Here is a 24659-nt window from a genome sequence, read left to right on the forward strand (position 1 = left end):
GATAAGATAATAATAATGAAGGGGTGAGTGTTCCATGATCTAGTTTTTTCTCGTGTCACTTGCGATGAGAAAGGTCCCAATGCAAGTTGTCATAAAATCTATTTAACATGGATAACTTTAACTTAGTAGATTGACGGAATGACGGACTTAAATTCCTCAAAATATATTTAACTTTCAAATTTTTTAAAGAGTATATTTGTTTCTCATATTATCTATTTCGATAATCGCTGTGATGCTATATTATTGTATTCAAAAAATAATATTAATATGGTTCTAAATTTCAAAAAACAATACAGAATTTCAAAAAACTAGTATCATTATGATGTTTAATTTCAAAGAACAATATTAATGTGGTGTTGCCTTTAATAAAAATATTTTTTTTGGTCAGTCAAACTATTTACTAAAATATTTTAATTCTTATGAATTAATAAACGGAAAAATACTTTCAATATTATCGGTTCGTTTTGAATAATGTTCAAAGAAGAATGAACTAATTGAAAAATCAATATTGTGGCGCACAATGTAGTAACGACTAACGAGTGATGATGGATACCTGTATTACTTTTTTAAAAAATAAGGATTTGTACGGCCAATGAGAATGTAGTCGTTGGTGGAATAAGGATTAAATAAAGAACAAATGGATGAATATAAAAGAATAATTTTAGAAAGTGGTGGAAAGATTTGAAATCTACTTTTTCTCTGATTTGAAACTATAAAAAAATAATAATGTGATTTGTACCAAACCTATGTTTGAGCCAACCCGTGGATCAACTACCTTTGCTTGTTTCACGAGACCGCATCCCCTGCGCCCTCTGCGCCCGTCGCTACACGACAAAAAAAAATAAACACGTGCTTAGCAGGCTGTCGACTCAACGGTTATATACAGGAAAGTCCTGATCAGTCTATGGATCGATCAGGCCATAGGTGGATCGGTCCACAGACCGATCAGTACCTGGACCGATCAAGCCATAGTCTGATCGGTCCAGGAAAGTCCTGATCGGTCTGTGGACCGATCAGGCCATAGATGGATCGGTCCACAGACCGATCCCCTAGGTATATAGTTGGCACCAATACAATTTGATGCTGATAACCACCAAGCCTATAGGGCAGTAGCTAAAATCTACAACCGACAAAGCCCTACTATATCCATAGCTACTGGTGAACTGTGTTGGTATATGGTGGTTCAGGTTAGTATCAACAAGTGATGTCACCAATTAGGATTGAAATTTTGATACTCTGATTAGTTGTGTTTCGCTAAGTATATATTAATGTTTTCTGAACCAAAATCTTTCCTACAACAAGCTTTAGTATTTTCCCCCTGTTGTTGTTTACTTTCCTGTACAGCATGTTGTTCTTGAGTGGCTTGCTTGGTATGTATTATTCAAATAAGCACAACTCATTATCCTCCTACCTGCTTACTGGTGAATTTGTTTGACATCAAAATTTGCTAAGCCATTTGCTTGTTTTTTAGGCTTCATTTTTCATTGCTTATGTGGTAACATCATGGACTAGCTTATCTTGGGCACTCAATTGCACGATCCCTCTTATCAGTGATCTCGTAACAAGACATTTTAGCAAGAGTAAGGATGAGTTTGACATACCATCGATCCCATACCACAGTGAGATACCAAGGATTCTATTATTTGTGCTCCTTGGCCTCACTTACTTCCTTTTAGCTGCATACCTCTCGGCGAACCAACGATTAGCCTCCCTCCATGGAACATGTTTGCGTCGTTGGCTAGAGAAGAAGCGGAGAGGAGAAGAGTGGCTTAGGGTTTGCTTATTTTTTTTGCGCTGACGGAGCATTTCTTTTCGGGCGATGTTGGCGTCGAGAAATGCATGCGCTAAGCACATGCTTTTTTTGTCGTGTAGCGACGGGCGCAGAGGATCCGTGCTCTTGTTTCACGTTGTGGACTAGGACGAGCAGGACCTATCACGACTAAGCCTGTCGGATCGTACCCTATATAAATGATATATAAAATTTCAAAATAATCCTCCTTAACCATCCGGCTGCTGGTCCTGCTGGGCAGATGGCTACGACGTTAACAGGATGTAAAAACCTCTGGATTGAAGCGAATGCTCTTCGTTGGTCCGCAAACCTATCTGCATATATTCAAACGATTCAATAGAACATCAACGTCAAAAATTAGAGAAGAGGTCTCCGACGATGACTTTTTGACGTTCAAATTAGTATATCGTCCGAAAGGGAAATTGGAACATTATGAATGAGTTAACAGGATGCACACGTAGTGCAATATATAAAGTATGTACCTTACTATCAGAGTATCAGAGAGGATTTCCTGTTTATATATCACCTATATGACTTCTGCAATCATGAGATGACAGAGAATGTCGGATGTTAGAAGTTATCGAGCAGTGGAATATATGTATCCTGGAAGACGTATAACTAGTCTGAGGAATCTTCTGCTACCTGTGTACACCTTTTTTTGTAACTGACGTTATTATTGAGGCAGTTAAAAGAATATACTGTTATAATGTGTCGGCTAAGGGAGAGTATAATCACCTTCAAGGAAGGTTCTATGAAGAATCTTTATCATCATAGGAGAATGTTCTCTGACAAAGGGTTGTTATTCTCTGACAAGTTGTTAGGATTCTTTGACAAGGTTGTTCTGTGAGCATATCTCGATCGGGAGTTAACCTGTTCGGGTATATGTTATGACAAATAATGAATGGAACCTTAAGATTTATAAGACAAGCCAATATTCGACACTGCCCTGATATATATGTGGTAATGTTGGAGCTTTAAGTGAAGTATCACCCTATCTCTAGGGATGCTAGGACATCTGTTATGATTCTAGATATCTGAATGAAATTCCACCCTGTTTATAGAGTTGCTTGGACATCTGTTATGATTCTGGAGATTTGGATGGAATCCTGGCCGATTCTTAGGGTTGCTCGAACGTCTGTTATAATTCTGAAGTTCTGAGTGGAATTCCGTCTTATCTTTAAGGCTACTCAAATGTTTATTATAATTATAGATATCTGAGTGGAATCCTGGCCGATTCTTAGGGTTGCTCGAACGTTGTTTTAATTCTGGAGTTCTGAGTGGAATCTCGGCCAGTTCTTAGCGCTGCTCGAACGCCTGTTGTAATTCTAGAGTTATAAGTGGAATCTCATTCTGTCACTAGGGCCGTTCGAATATCTGTTGTGATTTTGAGTAAAACCATAGAAACAAATCTCTTGAGTCTGGACGGTTTTATAGCAGCCTTGTCGTATACAGGGTTGCTCGTTTTCTCGAGAATGAGAAACTAAGTTTTTAGGGACCAAATCAACCTTTTTGTTGGGCGCTCTAATAATTAGAGATTGATTCCTAATCACTAAAATAATATCTCGAGTTATTAGACTCAGTCGAATTAGTGAGATGTACCCGAGTACACATAGGACCAAGATGCTCGTTTCTCAGGCAATATCGACCTTTGGATCGGTCGTGGGAAGTTTACTACTGGATAAGGGGCTAAGAATGATTCTTTCACCGCCACTTTTCACTTCCACCTCAGTTTGACTTCCTCCTCTACGTAAGCTCAAGGATCGCATTCAACAGTGATAACCCCGGTAAAAGATGAAACCACATAGTAAATTATGTAATTCTCAGAAAGTGAACAGGTTGTCTGACCTCTTAGATAGAAAGTGAATTATTTAATATAATTTCTTCATAAAATATTTTAGAAGATCAACATGAAAATTTGAAAAATATAATGTATGAATGATCAATGCCGCTCTAATTAAATGAATCAAAATAGTTGGTTTTTAATTAGAGTGGTAAACTTGAATGAATTTAAAGAAGTTGAATAAATATATGAAAAATCTATATAATTTATTTTTGACTTATTATTTCTCTAACACAACACACGCCTACATGTATACTTATAAATCGAATTATATTGTTATAATTAAATTTCAATACCATGCCATATATATTCTACGTTATTCGTTTTCTTTATAATTAGAATTATATTATAATACCTAATGAATAAGTAAACTATTATACTCAAGCCGAGCTTCATGGTGTACCACTTATTTCTTCATAATGCAAACTAAAATTTATAAGTTCATCAAACAAAAATTATGTAAAGATAACAAAAAATCATGAAATAATAAAATATTATGCTTTCTTTTTAAATAATTTAAGTGTTCTGATAAATGGACGGTTTTTTCTTGAATAACTACCCACGTGAGACTGATGAATAACGGTGACTAAATCGATAATACTTAGGTTCTGCGCACACTCAGACAAGTATAAGGAACGTTAAAAATTAGAAACTAGGGGAAAAGTCTCTGCTGCAAATCCTCCGACGTTCAAGTCAGGTACTTTTTCTCCCAGAACAATAGTGTACGAAGGAAAAAAGAACCGTAGAAGATAAGTGCGAATGTGCGCGTACCTCCTCAAGAGAGAGGACCTCTCTTTTTATATGACCATGCGTACCTTTGGAGTCTGACCGATGTCAGAGAATGTCGGGTGTCAGAGTCTGTTGGGTGATGGAGGACGTGTGACACCCTCTTATAGATTGAAAGAAGGTTCTACTCGCAAATGATGGCAGACCACTGGAATATTCCCTGACATATGACAGTTATTCCCTGACATATGGCAGTTATTCCCTGACAGACGATTACGATTCCCTGATATTGTTGTCGTCTAGTGTCTTCTGTCCCGTCCCGGTTTAGCTACGGGCAGTTCTAGATGGTCGTTAGGGTGTGGCGCTTGGCCCGAGTCTGGATGAGGGAGACGAGCTGCGATGAGGGTCCCATCTTTCCAGTAGGGATCCTCTGGTCCGCAATTTACGGACCAGAGGATGGTCCACTGTATGAGGACCATTGATTTGGATGGAGCCCACCTTTAAGTTGATAGAGTCCATCCAAATCAAGGGTCTATAATAGTGGACCATCCCCTGGTCCGTAAATTACGGAACAGAGGATCTGTCCTCCCATCTTTCACACTTGGAGTACTGAAGGGCCGACCGGGAGTTGTCTTACTGAAAGTACCAGGTCTGTCTATGTAGATCGGGTTGAGGAAACCAGACCAGTCGAGGAAGGTCAGACCTTATTCCAGGCTACGTCTCATGTCTTTGATCCAGGAACTTTATTTGTCAGTACTCGATCGGGAATTATGCGGCTATATAATGACGTCAGACGGTCTAACTCTTTCTTTCCCTTAACTACTGACTGTCACGTCCCCTTGACTTCTGACTATTACGTTCCCTTAACTTCTCATTACATGATTTTATCATACCCTACTTTTATACATCATATCAAGCACCATAATAGTAGGAACACTAATTAAATAGTATATTGTGGCAATACTATTTAGTTATCTGATAGATTTACCAAATCAATTACGTAGTATAGGCATACGATCAAGTATTAGGTGACGTTTGGTTAAATGATAGGAATGATTATGGGTATGAGTTTAATAGCAAAATATAATGAAAATGAGAATGAAAATAGAAATAAAACTTACATAGTTATATGAGTTTGATTAATTTTTAAAAATCTAAAAATTATTCTCAAATTATTATTTCCAAATCCATAATCTAAACATTATTTTTTTACTATTATTTTTTTTCTTCATTTTTAAATCCATCAATGAAACGCCCTTTTAGATTTGCTCAGCCACCCATTTATGCATGAAACAACTGTACGAGGGTCGAATGGTTGGAAAGAGACAAATATTAGTGGCTACCAGAATTAGTGACTCAAGTGGGAGTTATGATCATATCATGCACGTTAACGTGTCCTCCCCACGTTAGAAAGTGAGTGACCGTCGGTTAGTAATTAATTCAAGTGGAAATGTTCAAATCACGTGGCCAAATATATTCCACGGGTCAACACCCGTACTGTAACGTAACTAACCAAACTTGTTCTTTCATGTTATTTATTTCTCTTTTTTTTTTATTTCTTTTATTTATATATATATATATATATATAACACTCGTACTGTAACGTAACTAACCAAACTTGTTCTTTCATGTTATTTATTTCTCTCTCTTTTTTTTTAATTTCTTTTATATATATATATATATATATATATATATAACACTCGTACTGTAACGTAACTAACCAAACTTGTTCTTTCATGTTATTTATTTCTTTTTTTTTATTTCTTTTATATATATATATATATAAAAGAAATAAAAAAAAGAGAGAAATAAATAACATGAAAGAACTATATATATATATATATATATATAAAAGTATTCGGATTTCATTTCTAAATATATACTCTTAGAAGTCATTCATACGTTTTCTAATTTCAAATTACACGGACGGACGTGTTTAAATAATCCAGAGAAATAGGATAAGGAAAAAGATCAGATTGATTTTGCAATGCTAAAGAAATATTTTTAATTTGATTTAAACAAATAAATAAAAATGGTTACAATTTGACAAAAAAAACACAATCAGATTTATTTCAAATTGAGACTATATATCCTCTTCCCATCAATTCCACTATACAGTCCAGAATTTGGACCTCAGCTTATCAATACTTGGATGGTCATTCAATCGGAAAGACATCCATGTCTATGTTGGATATATCATTGCATGAAAAATTTCAGAACTTGCCTAAAGTAGGCATCATATATAATTTGGATCTCGAAAATGATTCAACAGGGCTCAATTTTAAGGTCGTAGTCATTCTCTTTAATTTGATGCATCATTTAAGACTTTTTTAATAAAAATATGTCCTGATTATGATTAGTAAATCTCATTGGTTGGCAGAATGACGTGTTTGTGGTTGCCGAGCCCGGCAAGCTTGCAGATGGATTTCTGATTATGAAATGGATTTCTGGTTCTGAAATGGATTTCTGAAGATGGATTTATGAAACAGAAAGGAAGCTTACGTCTTGGCTAAGTTTTCATCTGTATAATCCATTAACAAAATGGCGATCCTTTTGCGTAGTTATATGGGCTGTCAAACGCATGCAAGTATGGATTTTCTCGTCTTGTGAATTTTGTATCTACTGTCTCTTTAGCAATAACCTAATTTACAAAATTTACTCTCTTATAACTAATGGTTATGGAGGATAACAACCAAGATATAATTAAGTGCATTTATGTTTCGTCTTAGAGTTCCTGCTGCTTACTTGACATCTGAAGATGGTAATTATGTGCAGAGTGGATATGATACTTTGTAGTTGAAGAAAAATTCAATTACTTTGATGATCATCTAGACTGAATATTAATGCTTGCATTTTTAATTAGGATAATTAATTTGTAAATTTAGCATGAATTCTTAATATTCTAATGAATCTAATACAAATTTTAAGTGTTAATAAATACATGTACATACTTTCAATTTTATGACAAATTTAGCACATTAAATCTAAGGTCCATACTAGGTAGGGTATCATCTGGTTGTCGCTATACGTGTGAGAAGTCACAGCCCAGAGAATCCAAAAACTACGAAGACTTAAGATACACAAGTAATTACCGCAGATGGCGCATACAAGAGCAACCTGATGCTCCTCAGCCCCTTCCATGCCTTCTTCTCCCACCACCCAGTTTCCAGTCAAACCATGGAGATAGGACTAGTAGATACCTATAGCAAAAAAAAAAAAAAACTAACAATTCAACTAGTTAGGATTCGTAAATCTTGGTCTAACTAGTTAGGATTCGTAAGAGATAGCTTCAGTTAATTCCACTAAGCCAAATGCACTAGGTCAAAGTCATATCTTCCTAGACATGCATAGAAAGAGTTTTCCTAACCTACTATCATCCAAAACTTCACCAGTACCGTAGGTCAAGTTAAACTTTTATCCCCTTTTAATCTAATCCTAATTATTGTGTCAAGTAAGTTCTTATTTTGGAGGTGCCAACTAATTTTGAGCCTCCCTGAATTATTAATTTTTCTTTTAAAATTTTTTATAATTAAAGTTAATTTTATTTGAGATTTAATGTTTAATTTGTAATTTAAATTTAAGTTTTTAATTTTAAATTAGTCAAATTGTCCTTTTTTAAAGGAGTATTTAAATTTTCTTTCAAACTTAATTTTATTAAGTTAAGGTTATTTTTAGTGTTTAAATTTTTATTAGTTTTTAAATTTGAATTGTTTGACTTATATTTCTTTAAAAGTTTATCTTTAAATTTTCTGTCTTTTAAATTATATTATTAGTTGAATTTATTACACTACAAAAAATAAGGCATTTTGGGACGAATTTTGGGACGAATTTTACAAAAAAATTCGTTGCAAAATTTTTTGGGACGAAATCAGGGACGAAAATTTTTTCGTCCCAAAATGTTTGATGCCAACTTTTGGAACGAATTATGATTTGTTGCAAATTCAGCAACAAATTTGGGGACAAAATTGGCAACGAATAAAATTTTCGTCCCTAAATTTGTAATTTGTCCCTATTTTTGCAACAAAATTGGGGACGAATTCAGTGACAAATTATTTTTTGTTGCTAAGTTTGTCCCTAATATTGCAACGAATTTGGGGACGAATTCGGTGACAAATTTTTTTTGTTGCCAAATTTGTCCCTAATTTTGCAACGAATAATAAATTTGTTGCAAAATTTTAAACATTTGCGACAAATTTGGGGACAAAAATACTAATTTAATTAATAAATAAATTTTCGTCCCAAAATTCGTCCCAGAATCTGGGACGAATTTTGGGACGAATTTGTGGATTCGTCCCAGAATTCGTCCCAAATTCTGGGACGAATCCACATATTCGTCCCAAATTCTGGATTCGATACAATTACGATAGAGTGGGAACAAATCGTTTTCGTCGCCAAATTCGTCCCTAATACTAATTTTTTTTTCCAAATTAAATTTCTTTTTGCAATTCAATCCATAGATACATAAACACCAAATTCAAATAACATTTATATACATTCAACACATCTTAATTTCACATACAAGAGTAATAATTGAACTCGATCAACTCATAATTCAACAAATATAAAGATCTCAACAAATTTTACAAGATCTATCTTGTTCAAGCTTCTAGAAAATATTATAAAGTTCAACAATCAAATGTTATATAAGTCCATCATCCATCCAAGGAGGTAAATAAACTAAAAATACATCAAGTCATCTTCGTCTGCCCAAAAGCTTTGCACCCCTTCAAATCTCCTTTGCCTACATAACAACAAACAAATAAACCAGATCATGTGTAACAAGAAAGATTATAAATATAATACGAAATGCCCATGTAACAAGAAAGATTGGAAACAAGACATAACTGTGAAATTCCTTAAACATTCAAATAAATGTCCTATTTACCAACGATATGAATCATCCATGTCATAAAATTATAAGAAGTATCTTGAAGCTAAGTAAAAACATCGTAAATATGATACAACCTAATATAAATGGCACATCAAATTGTTATAATAATACCTATTTCACCATATCAATCAATAGCTACAAATATTCTATGTCCATGTGATCACATGGAGAGCATGAAAGATATTCTTAAAATTTCCTAACATATGAAAATAGCTCAAATGAAGAAAACACAAACTAATTAAACTTAATTTTTTTGTGATACAAGTGTTTTAGTAATCATGGTTACTTGGTTGTTAGGTAAACTTTAATCATAATTTGCAATTTGAACTAATAAAGCAGTAGTAATAAATTTCAATAAATTAAAAGTAATTAGAAAATAAATAAATAAATAAATAAAATTAAAAGTTTAACATGTTACTTAATACTTACTTTTTTTCTCGGACCTTTAGTTCGCCTCACCAACCCTGTTAAAAACAAATTGACAATATTAATTAAAATAAAAATTAGAAAAGTTAACAAGCCATTGATAAATGTGTAAAACAGTAAACATGAGACAAATAATCATCATACATAATTATGGGAAATTTCTTTAAATAAGCTAACAAAACTTACCCATCGTCAAAAATTAAAGTCATCATTATGATTATCATCATCCTCCTCCTCCTCCTCCTCCTCTTCCTCATTCTGCATTATACTTGAATTCTTGTTATACATCCAACTTCGCTCATTCTGCATTTTACCTGAATTCAGCTATTTAGTTAAACATTATTAACAGAAATAAATCTTATCATTAAAGACAAAACAACAAAGAAAAGCTTATAAAAAAGAAGAAATACAATTAATCAACTATAAAATAATTATTTAAAGCTAACTTTATATACAGATCATTAAATGCATATTAATGAACTTAGAAATACCGAAAAGACGTGAACAAATACAGTTGTCTTCAACTACACTGAGATCATGCCAAATTGAAACCTGCACAAGCAACATTATCAATTATTATAGTATTATTCTAACAATTTTAATAGAGTTGAAGCAATTGTAATTAAATTGAAATAATAATATTTTAATGGAACAAAATTTGGAAAAAAACAAAATTACTCTCTATATTAGAGCAATTGTGGATCAGAATTGACATTTTTTAGATGAAAAATAAAATATTTTGATAAGGATATTTTTGAGATAAAAAATAGAATAGGGTCGCTTCTGTTTTTTTCTTTAAAAGAAAATCTTTTTAACAATAATAATAATAATGAGCACCCTTTGAATTTTGTATCAAAGAAAAAAAAACATGTCAACTCTATTGTAACTTGTCCCTCCATTAATTAATTCCAATCTAAAAACTATACTACAAGTATTTGTAATGATAAAGAGGATCAGTACACAGAAAATCAAAGGTAAATTTATACCTATGGTATACTGGAGCTCCCCATACATTTAGGATTCGAAACCCTAGTATCAAAATTTTGCCCTAGTGTAGTTGAGATTTTATTACTTCCACACCCCTAAACTGTACATCTATATACAAGAAGAACTACAAATCTTTATCCAAAAATAGCCCTAAACCCTATTTCACAGATCATTGGTCATTGACATCTAAGTGATCAAGAGTTGCAGTGCTTTTCTTTGTTAACAAACAAGAATGAAGCCCTAAATTTCACAGATCAGTACTCCACCATTCCAAATGACTATGCATGCCACATGCATTATGGCGCGGCGGGCCATACGCGGCGGTGCGGCCAGCGCTGCGGCCAGCGCGGCAGCCAGCGGGCGCAGCGGCGCAGCGGCCAGCGCGCGGCCAGCACGCGGCCAGCGCGCCACGCGCGGGCGCGCCACGCGCGCGCGCGCGCGGCACGCGCGCGCGCGCGGCGCGCGGCGCGGCGGCGCCACGCGCGGCGCCAGCGCGCGCGCGCGGCGCCACGCGGCGCGCGCGGCGCGACCCACGCGCGCGGCGGCGCAGCGGCGCGCCACGGCCACGCGCAGCCCGCGAGGCCACGCCACGCGGCCACGCGGCGAGGCCGCGGCCAGCGAGGCCAAGGCGGCCTCGCGAGAAGAAGTGGGCAGATGTGGGAGAAAGGAGAGGGAAGAGGGGAGAAGGGAGAAGGGAGAGGGTTACCTGTGCCGCAGCCGATCGGGAAGGAATCAGCCGCCGCAAGAGTTGCAGTGAAGGGATGAGTGAAGGGGCAGATGGGTGGGAGGAGATTTAGGGTTAACTTATAAATTAAAAAATTTCTTTCCATTGCTTATTTTTTGGGACGAATCTAGGAATTCGTCCCCAAATCTGGGACGAATTCCAAAATTCGTCCCAGAATATAAAAAATTTTAAAAAAAAATGAAAAAATGATTTGGAAACACTAAATATGAACTTAGAGATATCGGATTTCCGTGAAATAAGTTTCTATGGATTTATAATTTTCTCGTGATCTTAAAAATATCTTCATCCATAATTTTAACATACTATATTAAATGCGGCAATTTTTTTTTATTATGAATTAGGTCAAATTCGGGTTAAAAAATCACCATACTAAATATATGAGGTTAAAATTTTGGATGAGGATATTTTTAAGATCATGAGAAAATTAGGAACCCATAGAAACTTGTTTCATGAAATTCCGAGATCGTTAGGTCCATATATAGGCCTTCCAAATAAATTTTCTTTTATTTTTTATTTTTTTAAATTTGGGACGAATTCCAGATTCGTCCCAAAATCTGGGACGAATCTAGAAATTCGTCCCAAATTTTGGGACGAATTCCTGGATTCGTCCCAAATTTTGGGACGAATCCAGGATTCGTCCCAAATTTAAGAAAAATAAAAATTAAAAGAAAAATCATTCGGAAGGCCTAAATATGGACCTAACGATCTCGGAATTTCATGAAACAAGTTTCTTTGGGTTTCTAATTATCTTATAATCTTAAAAATACCGTCATCCGTAATTTTAATCTCATATATTTAGTGTAGTGATTTTTTAACCCGAATTTGACCTAATTCAGGTAAAAAAACATGAAACACAATATATAATTTTAAAATTAAGGAAGAGGATATATTTATGAATAAGGGAAAATAAGAGAGGATATATTTATGAATAAGGGAAAATAAGAAACTTATAGACTCTTGTTTCATGAAATTCTGACATTTGTAGATCTATATTTTTAGTTTTAAACACATATTCAAACATGCGTTACACGCTAACATACTTAATTAATACCAAACTATCTATGTTTCACTAAATATGGACCTAACGATCTCAGAATTTCATGAAATAAGTTTCTATAGGTTCCTAATTTTCTTATAATCTTAAAAATATATTCATCCATAATTTTAACATATTATATTGAGTGCGGTGAATTTTTTATTACAAATTAGGTCATATTCATGTTAAAAAATCACCACACTTAATTTATTAGGTTAAAATTCAGATTTAGGATATTTTTATGATCATGAGAAAATTAGAAATCCATAGAAACTTGTTTCATGAAATTCCGAGATCATTAGGTACATATTTAGGCCTTCAGAATGTTTTTTCTATTATTTTTTATTTTTTTTAAATCTGGGACGAATCCTGGATTCGTCCCAAAAATCTGGGACGAATCCAGAAATTTGTCCCAGATTTTGGGATGAATTTCTGGATTCGTCCCAGATTTTGGGACGAATCCAGGATTCGTCCCAGATTTTGGGACGAATCCAGGATTCGTCCCAAATTTAAGAAAAATAAAATATAAAAGAAAATTTATTTGGAAGGCCTAAATATGGACCTAACGATCTCGGAATTTCATGAAACAAGTTTCTATGGATTTCTAATTTTCTTGTGATCTTAAAAATATCTTTATCCATAATTTTAACATAATATATTAAATGCGGTGAATTTTTTATTATGAATTTGGTCAAATTCGGGTTAAAAAATCACCATACTAAATATATGAGGTTAAAATTTTGGATGAGGATATTTTTAAGATCATGAGAAAATTAGGAACCCATAGAAACTTGTTTCATGAAATTCCGAGATCGTTAGGTCCATATATAGGCCTTCCAAACAAATTTTCTTTTATTATTTATTTTTTTAAATTTGGGACGAATTCCAGATTCGTCCCAAAATCTGGGACGAATCTAGAAATTCGTCCCAAATTTTGGGACGAATTCCTGGATTTCCTAAATTTGGGACGAATCCAGGATTCGTCCCAAATTTAAGAAAAATAAAAATTAAAAGAAAAATCATTCGGAAGGCCTAAATATGGACCTAACGATCTCGGAATTTCATGAAACAAGTTTCTTTGGGTTTCTAATTTTATTATGATCTTAAAAATACCCTCATCCATAATTTTAATCTCATATATTTAGTGTGGTGATTTTTTAACCCGAATTTGACCTAATTCAGGTTAAAAAACACGAAACACAATATATAATTTTAAAATTAAGGAAGAGGATATATTTATGAATAAGGGAAAATAAGAAACTTATAGACTCTTGTTTCATGAAATTCTGACATTTGTAGATCTATATTTTTAGTTTTAAACACATATTCAAACATGCGTTACACGCTAACATACTTAATTAATACCAAACTATCTATGTTTCACTAAATATGGACCTAACGATCTCGGAATTTCATGAAATAAGTTTCTATAGGTTCCTAATTTTCTTATAATCTTAAAAATATATTCATCCATAATTTTAACATATTATATTGAGTGCGGTGAATTTTTTATTACAAATTAGGTCATATTCATGTTAAAAAATCACCACACTTAATTTATTATGTTAAAATTCAGATTTAGGATATTTTTATGATCATGAGAAAATTAGGAATCCATAGAAACTTGTTTCGTGAAATTTCGAGATCATTAGGTACATATTTAGGCCTTCAGAATGTTTTTTCTATTATTTTTTATTTTTTTTAAATCTGGGACGAATCCTGGATTCGTCCCAAAAATCTGGGACGAATCTAGAAATTTGTCCCAGATTTTGGGACGAATTTCTGGATTCGTCCCAAATTTAAGAAAAATAAAATATAAAAGAAAATTTATTTGGAAGACCTAAATATGGACCTAACGATCTCGGAATTTCATGAAACAAGTTTCTATGGATTTCTAATTTTCTTGTGATCTTAAAAATATCTTTATCCATAATTTTAACATAATATATTAAATGCGGTGAATTTTTTATTATGAATTTGGTCAAATTCGGGTTAAAAAATCACCATACTAAATATATGAGGTTAAAATTTTGAATGAGGATATTTTTAAGATCATGAGAAAATTAGGAACCCATAGAAATTTGTTTCATGAAATTCCGAGATCGTTAGGTCCATATATAGACCTTCCAAATAAATTTTCTTTTCTTTTTTATTTTTTTAAATTTGGGACGAATCTAGAAATTCGTCCGAAATTTTGGGACGAATTCCTGGATTCGTCCCAAATTTTGGGACGAATCCAGGATTCGTCCCAAATTTAAGAAAAATAAAAATTAAAAGAAAAATCATTCGGAAGGCCTAAATATGGACCTAACGATCTCGGAATTTCATGAAACAAGTTTCTTTGGGTTTCTAATTTTCTTATGATCTTAAAAATACCCTCATCCGTAATTTTAATCTCATATATTTAGTGTGGTGATTTTTTAACCTGAATTTGACCTAATTCAGGTAAAAAAATACGAAACACAATATATAATTTTAAAATTAAGGAAGAGGATATATTTATGAATAAGGGAAAATAAGAAACTTATAGACTCTTGTTTTATGAAATTCTGACATTTGTAGATCTATATTTTTAGTTTTAAACACATATTCAAACATGCGTTACACGCTAACATACTTAATTAATACCAAACTATCTATGTTTCACTAAATATGGACCTAACGATCTCGGAATTTCATGAAATAAGTTTCTATAGGTTCCTAATTTTCTTATAATCTTAAAAATATATTCATCCATAATTTTAACATATTATATTGAGTGCGGTGAATTTTTTATTACAAATTAGGTCATATTCATGTTAAAAAATCACCACACTTAATTTATTAGGTTAAAATTCAGATTTAGGATATTTTTATGATCATGAGAAAATTAGGAATCCATAGAAACTTGTTTCTTGAAATTCCGAGATCATTAGGTACATATTTAGGCCTTCAGAATGTTTTTTCTATTATTTTTTATTTTTTTAAAATCTGGGACGAATCCTGGATTCGTCCCAAAAATCTGGGACGAATCCAGGATTCGTCCCAAATTTAAGAAAAATAAAATATAAAATAAAATTTATTTGGAAGACCTAAATATGGACCTAACGATCTCGGAATTTCATGAAACAAGTTTCTATAGATTTCTAATTTTCTCGTGATCTTAAAAATATCTTTATCCATAAATTTAACATAATATATTAAATGCGGTGAATTTTTTATTATGAATTAGGTCAAATTCGGGTTAAAAAATCACCATACTAAATATATGAGGTTAAAATTTTGGATGAGGATATTTTTAAGATCATGAGAAAATTAGAAACCCATAGAAACTTGTTTTATGAAATTCCGAGATCGTTAGGTCCATATATAGGCCTTCCAAATAAATTTTCTTTTCTTTTTTATTTTTTTAAATTTGGGACGAATTCCAGATTCGTCCCAGATTTATCTAGAAATTCATCCCAAATTTTGGGACGAATCCAGGATTCGTCCCAAATTTAAGAAAAATAAAAATTAAAAGAAAAATCATTCGGAAGGCCTATATATGGACCTAACGATCTCGGAATTTCATGAAACAAGTTTCTTTTGGTTCCTAATTTTCTCATGATCTTAAAAATACCCTCATCCGTACTTTTAATCTCATATATTTAGCGTGGTGATTTTTTAACTCGAATTTGACCTAATTCAGGTAAAAAAACACGAAACACAATATATTATTTTAAAATTAAGGAAGAGGATATATTTATGAATAAGGGAAAATAAGAAACTTATAGACTCTTGTTTCATGAAATTCTGACATTTGTAGATCTATATTTTTAGTTTTAAACACATATTCAAGCATGTGTTAAACGCTAACATACTTAATTAATACTAAACTATCTATGTTTCACTAAATATGGACCTAACGATCTCGGAATTTCATGAAATAAGTTTCTATAGGTTCCTAATTTTCTTATAATCTTAAAAATATCTTCATCCATAATTTTAACATATTATATTGAGTGCGGTGAATTTTTTATTACAAATTAGGTCATATTCATGTTAAAAAATCACCACACTTAATTTATTAGATTAAATTTCAAATTTAGGATATTTTATGATCATGAGAAAATTAGGAATCCATAGAAACTTGTTTCATGAAATTCCGAGATCATTAGGTCCATATTTATGCCTTCCGAATGATTTTTCTATTATTTTTTAATTTTTTTAAATCTGGGACGAATCCTGGATTCGTCCCAAATTTTGACCCATTTTTTTCATTTTTTTCTGAAATATATTTCGATTCTGGAACGAACCCTGGATTCGTCCCAGAATCTGGGACGAATTCTAGATTTGTTCCAGAATTTGGGACGAATCCTGGATTTGTCCCAGAATCTGGGACGAATTTTGCAACGAAAATAATGTTCGTTGGGAATTTGCGACGAAAATATTTTGTTGCAGATTTCGTTTCTAATTTGGATCAAATTTTGTGTTTGTCGCCAAAATTGTTGCGATTTTGGGACGAAAATTTTTCGTCCCAAACTTTCGTCCCTAAATTATTGTTTTTTTGTAGTGTTAGATTAGTCTTATCATTAAAATTTAATTTTTTTATGAATTGAATTATCTTGGTTTTGGATAGAATTTTATATTGTTTAAATTATTAAATATTTTATTAAGATATTTATTGATTTTATCTAAATTTATTTTATTATTTTTTAAATTCAAATTTATTTTAATGTTTGAATTAATTGTTTTTAAATTTTTATTTAATTTTAAGTTTTCTAAATTAATTAATATGTCTTAATTGATTTGGTCAATGTTTTGTTTGATTAAGTCACGATTGATGCCAATTTGATCAAAGTCTTGATTGACTTGATCAAAATCTAAATTGTCACGTAGCATACTAGGGATAATTTCATACTTATCTAGATTATCACGCAGGTAATTTAAACTACTACTGACAGGGGTATTTTGGTATTATACTGACCTTAAGCGCATCCCCTAATTTAGTAGGCTTCTCCGTTAGATATGACTCGAGTCTGGATTCGATTTTGACTTGGTTCTCTAACTCCAACGGTTCCTCGCGAAGCTTGGTCAGGCAGGTCCAAAACTTGTGGGCATCCTTGACCTTTCCTATCCAGCATGTAACTTTGTTAGGTAATAGATCTAAAATTAACTTTATTACTTTTTGGTTTGCTTCTGAGTTCTGGGTTGATCGTCTCAATGCTATGCCACCATCAAAGCCATTCATAAAGATGAAGCTTTCCATCTGCATCCTCCACAAATTAAATTCGTGCCTCTCGTATATCTCATATAGTGGTGGTTCGTGGATGCTTCGTCCTTCTTGATGAGGCATTGATACACTTGCAAAAATTATAGACACGAAGCGATTTTCAAGACTTTGTCTTGGGGTAAGTAGTGTGAGAGATAAAGAATTAAAGGTATTTCACCATTTTTTTAAATAATAAAATTTAAAAATAATAATAAAAAGTATTATGATAAAATTTACCAGAATGATTATTTTGTCAATTAAACTAATAGTGAAAAAATTGAAGTGAATTTTTCAAAATAAATTTGGAGGGAAAAAATGAAAGGCGTATAATTTTTAAACGAAAACGATATATAATTTTGCTTTTGAAAAGAACCCCCTTTGCCTAATTGATGGTTGTACCAATTCAGAGCTGTACATGCTCTAATACCACTTGTTGTATCGTGAAGCATGTGAAAGGGGGGTGAATTACGTGGTTTTCAAAATGCTTCTTTTTGGGGTTTTTGAAAACATGAGTACGCAGCGGAAAGTAAGAATTCAAATATTAAGAGACACGAGAAGAACACAAGCGATTTTTACTTGGTTCGGAGTCTTCGGCGACTCTGACTCCAAGGCCCAGATCCCGCAGACCTATCGATGGGCAACCACTAAAAACCTCTTCCGGTACCCTCGGAAGAGAGAATCGAGTACAAGAAAAGTTAGGCCAAGTGCAACACACTGCACTTGTCCTTTCATAGTAATTAATTATAATAACAAGATTTTACCAACACTTTTTAGGAATCAAAATGAGGCACTTTGTGTTGATGTTTGTCTGTCGGGCACGATCAAAACTCCTCGGAGCAGTCGTCGGACTCAGCAACTTCATAATAGAGTTGTAGCAAGAACCAGGAGCAGTCGGAGGATCAAATGAGCGCACAGTAACTTGTATGTACTTGTTGATAAAGTGTCTACTCAAGACTACCTTATAAAGGGCTTGGAGGGTGCCTCCCATAAGCATGGAAGGCGCCTTCAATAAGGCAAACTCTATCTCAAGCAAACCGGCACTTATCTGTGATCAATTCCAAAAATTATCCTGCTGAGGGCGCCTTCCATAGCCATGAAAGGCGCCTTTGGGGTAATGTTCACCCGAAGGTAATGTTGCTTTCTTGCTTGCTTTCTTGCCCTATAAACATGTGTTAGTCAAAATAACTTGCAAGACAAGTGTTAGCAGAAATATGAATAGTAGTAATTAGTTCCTATCCTTCCAAAACCAGGAACTAGTCAAGGTCTTAGTATAGGGATCTCAAATGGACCTAAACTAGATTGACACATACTGTCCCTCAACTGGGACGCGTCCTCACAGAGTCACTCTCCTCCAGTAACTTACCTTTACTTACCTTTTGCCAGACATCTGGTCAGCCCGTCGACCAATCTAGACTTCATGTCAGCTATCCAGTCAGCCTATCAACCTAACTGGACTTCGTGCCAGTTATCCGGTCGGGCCGTTAACCTAGTTGGACTTCGTGCCAACTATCCGGTCGGCCCGTTCACCTAGCTGGACTTCGTACCAGCTATCTGGTCAGCCCGTCGACCTAGTTGGATTTCTTGCCAGACATCCGATCAGCCCGTTGACCTATCTAGACTTCTCCTGCACACTCAGTTAAATCGTTAGATCATAATAAACCTAACTTAACTTACTTTGTCATTTATCAAAACCTGAGTTCGACTATTAGTGCTAACTGTACCAACAGATGGTTCATCCACTCGACAAGGCAGTGGGATCAGCATTCTATTCATTTCACCACAAGAAGACCGGATGCAACTTTCCGTGTGGCTGGATTATCAGTCCACCAACAACGATGCTGAGTATGAAGCCTTGATAGTTGGCTTACAGGTAACACGACATGTAAGAGTCACAAAAGTTTTCATTCACTCAGATTCCCAGTTGGCTGCCCAGCAATTATTAGGAACGTTTGAGATTAGCAGCTCCTGACTTAAGTTATATGCAAAAGCCTTCGAGAAGCTAAAGGTAAATTTTCAAGAGGTCACTATACAGAAAATCCCTCGATCAAACAATCAAGCAGCAGACGAGCTGGCTAAGTTAGCTAGTTCATTATTACCAGTCGTGATCAACCAGCCGATCAAACAGGTCTCGCTAGTGGCACACATCGACCGGATGGAGGGAGTGGTTTACTTGAGCGACTAGAGATCACCACTAATCGAATTCCTCCGATCGGGTATCACGCTAGCCGACCAAGAGGCAACGCGACTATTGAAGAAGAGGGTCGGACGGTTCACCTTGGTTGGAGATAAGCTATATAAGAGAGCCTTCTCTAGACCCTTACTCAAGTGTGTTAGACCGGAAGACGCAGTGTACATCCTATAGAAAGTACACCAAGGCTCCTGTGGAAGCCATTCGAGCGGTCGTTCGCTGACTCGAAAGATCCTCCTGGCCGGATATTTTTGTCCAACTTTCCAAGAGGATGTCACTCGAACAGTAACCACCTGTCTGTCCTGCCAAAGGTATCACAACCTCTCACATCAATCGACTGAGGAGATGAAGACATCCATAGTGTCTTGCTTGTTTGACCAATAGAGCATGGACATCATAGGGTCATTTCCCATGGCAACAGATCAATGGAGGTTCTTGTTCATCATGGTGGACTGCTTCTCGAAGTGGGTGGAGACCGAGCCTCTAGCAAGATAAGCGAGCAAATGATCATCAAATTCATCTGGCAGAACATCTTGTGTCGGTTCGGCATCCCCCGTCGGCTTGTCTCGGATAATAGAAGGTAATTCACTGGTTAAAGGCTCAAACAATGGTACAAAGGCTATGGTATCCAGCAAGCCTTCACCTCAGTGGCTTACCCCCAAAGCAACGGCCAAGCAGAAGTCACCAATCGGGAGATTCTCAGAGGATTGCAACTCGACTCGACCACATAGGAGGCAGCTGGGTCGACGAACTCCCTAGTGTCCTGTGGGCCTGGCGCGCAACCCCGATGGAGGCGACCAGCATGACGCCATTCCATTTGATGTACGGTGGTGAAGCATTAGTCTCGGTTGAAGTCGGAGTGGAGTTCGATCGGGTGCAACACTATGACAAAGATAATGATGAGCGGAGATTGATGGAGCTAGACTTGGTCGATGAAGCACGGGATAAGGCTGTCGTTCGGTTGATGGCATACCGACAGCGGATGAAGCCGAGCTACAATCGGAGGATTATCCCACGGTCCTTCTAGGTTGGCGATCTAGTGTGAAAGAAGATAAAGTCGGTCGATGATGTCACCAAACTCGAAGCTCCATGGGTGGGACCCTATAAGGTCGTGCAAAAACTCCGCTCGGGAGCTTATTATTTGGAAGACGAAGATGGAAGACGGCTCAAGCAACCATGGAGTGTAAACCACCTCCAACCCTATAGGGTTGAGTAAGAGGTGTGTGAATAGTTACGTTTACCTATATGTGCATGCATATCTTCCAAATGCAGGACAAATATGAATAAAATCACAAGTAATCCAAACTCATGAGTCGGTCGAACAAATTAAGTCGAGCAACGACTATAAACCCTAGTCTTCATCAACGGTCGAGCGACGACGTTAAACTCTTGTCTTTATCAACGGTCGAGCGGCGACCTTAAACCCTTGTCTTCATTAGCGGTCGAGCGGTGACCTTAAACCCTTGTCTTCATCAATTGTTGAGCGGCGACCTTGAACCTTTGTCATCATCAGCGGTCAAGTGGCAACCTTAAACTCATGTCTTCACCGACGATCGAGCGGCAACATTTAACCCATGTCTTCACCGACAGTTGAGCGGTGACCTTAAACCCATGACTTCATTGACGGTCAAGCAAAGACCTTAAACCCATTCCTTCATTGATGGTCGAGCGATGATCTTAAACCCACGTCTTCGTGGTGAAACAGTCTAGCAGCGACCTCAAACTCGGAACTAATTGATCAGCTAAGAAAATAGATAACTCGTTGTCAATCAATAAAGCCATACTTGAGTTTGCGCAACAACGCTTGAACTAAAATACAAGTCAAAAAATTAAAATGGCAAACGAAGAGAAGGAATATAAGGGTTAGCCGAACGGACGAGCATTCGTTGATACTTAAGAAAATTTTTACAGAAACAAAACTCTCAACAGGCTTACTCTAAATAATCCAAGACATCGTCATGAAGCAACTTAGTTAGCATGTCTTGACTGATGACCTTGCTTGTCGGGGCAGAGGGGAGGTAGCCGCCTTCCTTTAGTTGATCGAGCATCCCGTCGATAGCAAGGTCGAATAGACGGAGTGCCCGATCGGTAACCTTATCATTAAAAGCACCCGAGCGGATGTAGGCCTGCTTCATAAACATCATCAAAATAGTATATTGTTTGACTGGAACATCATCAAAATAGTCGACTGGATCAAGCTGATTGAGCTGAGTCAGAACAGGTTATCGGTCGACCGAAAACGGTGATCGGTCGACCGAACCTCAGATAGAGTTTGACCAGCGGAGCGAGAGGATCGGACGGATTGGATGGGAGAAGATCGCCTGATCGGTCGACCGAACATTGGGATCGGTCGACCGATCCGCATCGGGTCAAACTTGATCCCGAAGTTTGTGGATCTGGATCAGACTTCACAGAGCTATAAAAGGAGGCCTCGAGGTGCAGGTCAGAACATCGACATCGATTTCAAACAGAAGTGCTGTGCTCTTGTGTGTTGCTCTATACACTTCAACAACGCCTTGCTGCTCCAACGAATCAACGCCAAAGTTCTGCATTCTCCTTTTTCGTTGGTATAATTTCGTTATTGCATTAATTGTACTCCAAATTGTAATCTTTCTGATATTATAGTTGTTGCCCACCGGAAGCGGTCAAGGATTGCGGGCCTTCGAGTAGGAGTCGCTATAGGCTCCGAACGAAGTAAAACACTTGCGTCTCTGTGTGCTTTCATCTATTTTCCGCTGCGTTTCTACTCTTAGTTTTAAATTGATAAAATAGCCATGAGCGCTATTCACCCCCCCTCTAGCGCGTCTCGATCCAACAATTAGTTCCTTATACCATGCAGATTAGAGCATTTCTTGCCATAGTTTTCTGTTAAACTTGAAAGGAACAGCTCTATATTTAGTATGTCTAGTTAGACTTTTTCTTGTGCTGTATAGTGGCACGAACAACCCTCCTTGAGCTTACTGTTTGGACCTTTCTGTGCTAATTCAATAAGGCCGATCAACCCTAGTTTCCAGCATTTCAGTTCTGAGTTCATTGCTTCCTGGATTAACATGAACAACCTTGTTATAACAATTCAGGGTTAGCTTATTTTGCTACCTTATCTAGCATTCCAGTGTTTGGTTTCTTTGCATTTAAGTTGCTTAGTTTCCTTTGCATTTCAACATACGATTCAGTTTCAGAATTTCACAGCTTTTTTTTAAGCAGAAAAGTTTCTTAATAAGCATGAGTAGTTCCTTATCCAAGGACATCCCTTAATTAGTTAGAATGGTTTAGCATTTTCCTTGCTACTCAAAAAGGCAAGAACATCCCTTTAATTAGTTAGAATGGTTTAGCATTTTCCTTGCAACTCAAAGGGCAAAAACAACCCTTATTTAGTTAGAAGGGCAGCCTTTATTTAAAGTAGGTAGTATTAGAATAGCATGAGCAGTATTAGTTTTTAATTCTGTTTCATTCGCAGATTTTTAATGATTCACGTGTGCAGATTTTTGTTATTCACATGTGCAGATTTTTAGTATTCATATGAACAGATTTTAGCATATAGTAGCATGCTGATTTTTGTTTCCCTTTGCTTTAAGATGTGCATGAACAGATTATAACATATAGTAGTATGCTGATCTTTATTTCCCTTTGCTTTAAGATATGCATGAATAGATTTTAGCATATACATGTATGCACATAGCATTTAGTTTGGACTTTCCTTGCCATAATGAGCAGCTATAAGTAAGAACAAGACCAAGGTCTAGTTAAAAAGAGATAACAAGTAAATTAAAGTAAGAGGCTAGTACCCGACTTCCGAGGTTGTCGTTAAACAAGTCCAGGTGACCGTTTCTGAGGTCTCGGCCCTGGTAAGACCGAGGTCTTTACCCTGTGGGACTACAGCAGTCTCTATTAGGGAGCGCACATAAGATGATACTAAGCCTGGGCCCAAAGAAAAAGAAGAAGAAAGAAAAGTAAAAGTAAAAGAAATTAAAAGATTAATTTCAAGTATAAAGCTATAAGTAAATGAAACAAGTATCACCTATGTTTAGAATCAACAGAAGTTTAGTTTCTTTATTTTTAAGCATACAACATTTGTTTCATTACTTTCTTATCAGTTTAGTGAGCATGTTTAGTATTATTTTCAGTATTCAGCTTTATTCTTGTATATCATGAGTATGCAGTTTATTTGAGTACTTTGCTATTAGATGAGCATGAGTAGATTTCTTTTAGCATTTCAGTTTCAGTATCGTTTGCATTTTTATGCACTTCGAGTTTTTGTGAGATAGTATAGTACTTACTAAGCGTTTCGCTTATAGATCTATTTTTCCTCCTATTGCAGATAAAGGAAAAGCTAAAATATGAAAGGAAGGCGACAAGGTGGTGGTGATGAAGGTGTGTGATGACTGGACTATGGAGAGATCCAGAGTTTGTTGACAAATTGTCAAGACTCTTCTGTTTAGAGTTCTTTTAGTTTCTTTAAATATTATTATGAGTTGAAATTGTGATTAAGTTTATTCCGCACTTGTAGTTGGGTCCTATTGTTGGAGTGATATAGTTGTTTGCTATTGCTAGAGTAGTTTCCTTCTTCTTATTGTGTTATTATACTGCATGGTTGTGAAAAAAGTATGTTCCAGCCGCCTGTGGCTGTGTATATAATGTCTGTATGGTTGATTTGGTCACCGGTACAGGGGAGACTCTGCCAAAATTTTTCGGTAGGACTTCCTCTGGGGCTGTGATAAATCTAAGTGTTGCTAATATTAGCATAAGTGACACTAGTAAGTAGAGTATTAGTTAGGTAACGGTCGTCTTTAGAGAGTAGTAG

The 24659-nt window shown here is 35.5% G+C and overlaps 2 long non-coding RNA genes across 3 annotated transcripts; one reads left to right on the forward strand and one right to left on the reverse strand.

Annotated features, from left to right (window-relative positions):
- Nucleotides 1-1066: 1066 nt before the first annotated feature.
- LOC122049715 lies at nucleotides 1067-24236 on the forward strand. The gene is made up of 3 exons (XR_006131022.1): nucleotides 1067-1370; nucleotides 6736-6942; nucleotides 24177-24236. It is a non-coding gene; the product is annotated as an uncharacterized LOC122049715 (long non-coding RNA).
- LOC122049714 lies at nucleotides 8883-11500 on the reverse strand. 2 transcript variants are annotated; one of them, XR_006131020.1, is made up of 5 exons: nucleotides 11366-11500; nucleotides 10164-10224; nucleotides 9859-9986; nucleotides 9676-9710; nucleotides 8883-9096 (listed from the first exon to the last, which is right to left on the reverse strand). It is a non-coding gene; the product is annotated as an uncharacterized LOC122049714 (long non-coding RNA). The 2 variants fall into 2 exon arrangements; XR_006131021.1 differs by lacking the exon at nucleotides 8883-9096 and having other exon boundaries at nucleotides 9579-9710.
- Nucleotides 24237-24659: the final 423 nt, after the last annotated feature.

Source organism: Zingiber officinale, chromosome 2B (genome assembly GCF_018446385.1).
Source record: "Zingiber officinale cultivar Zhangliang chromosome 2B, Zo_v1.1, whole genome shotgun sequence".
Lineage (NCBI taxonomy): Eukaryota > Viridiplantae > Streptophyta > Magnoliopsida > Zingiberales > Zingiberaceae > Zingiber > Zingiber officinale.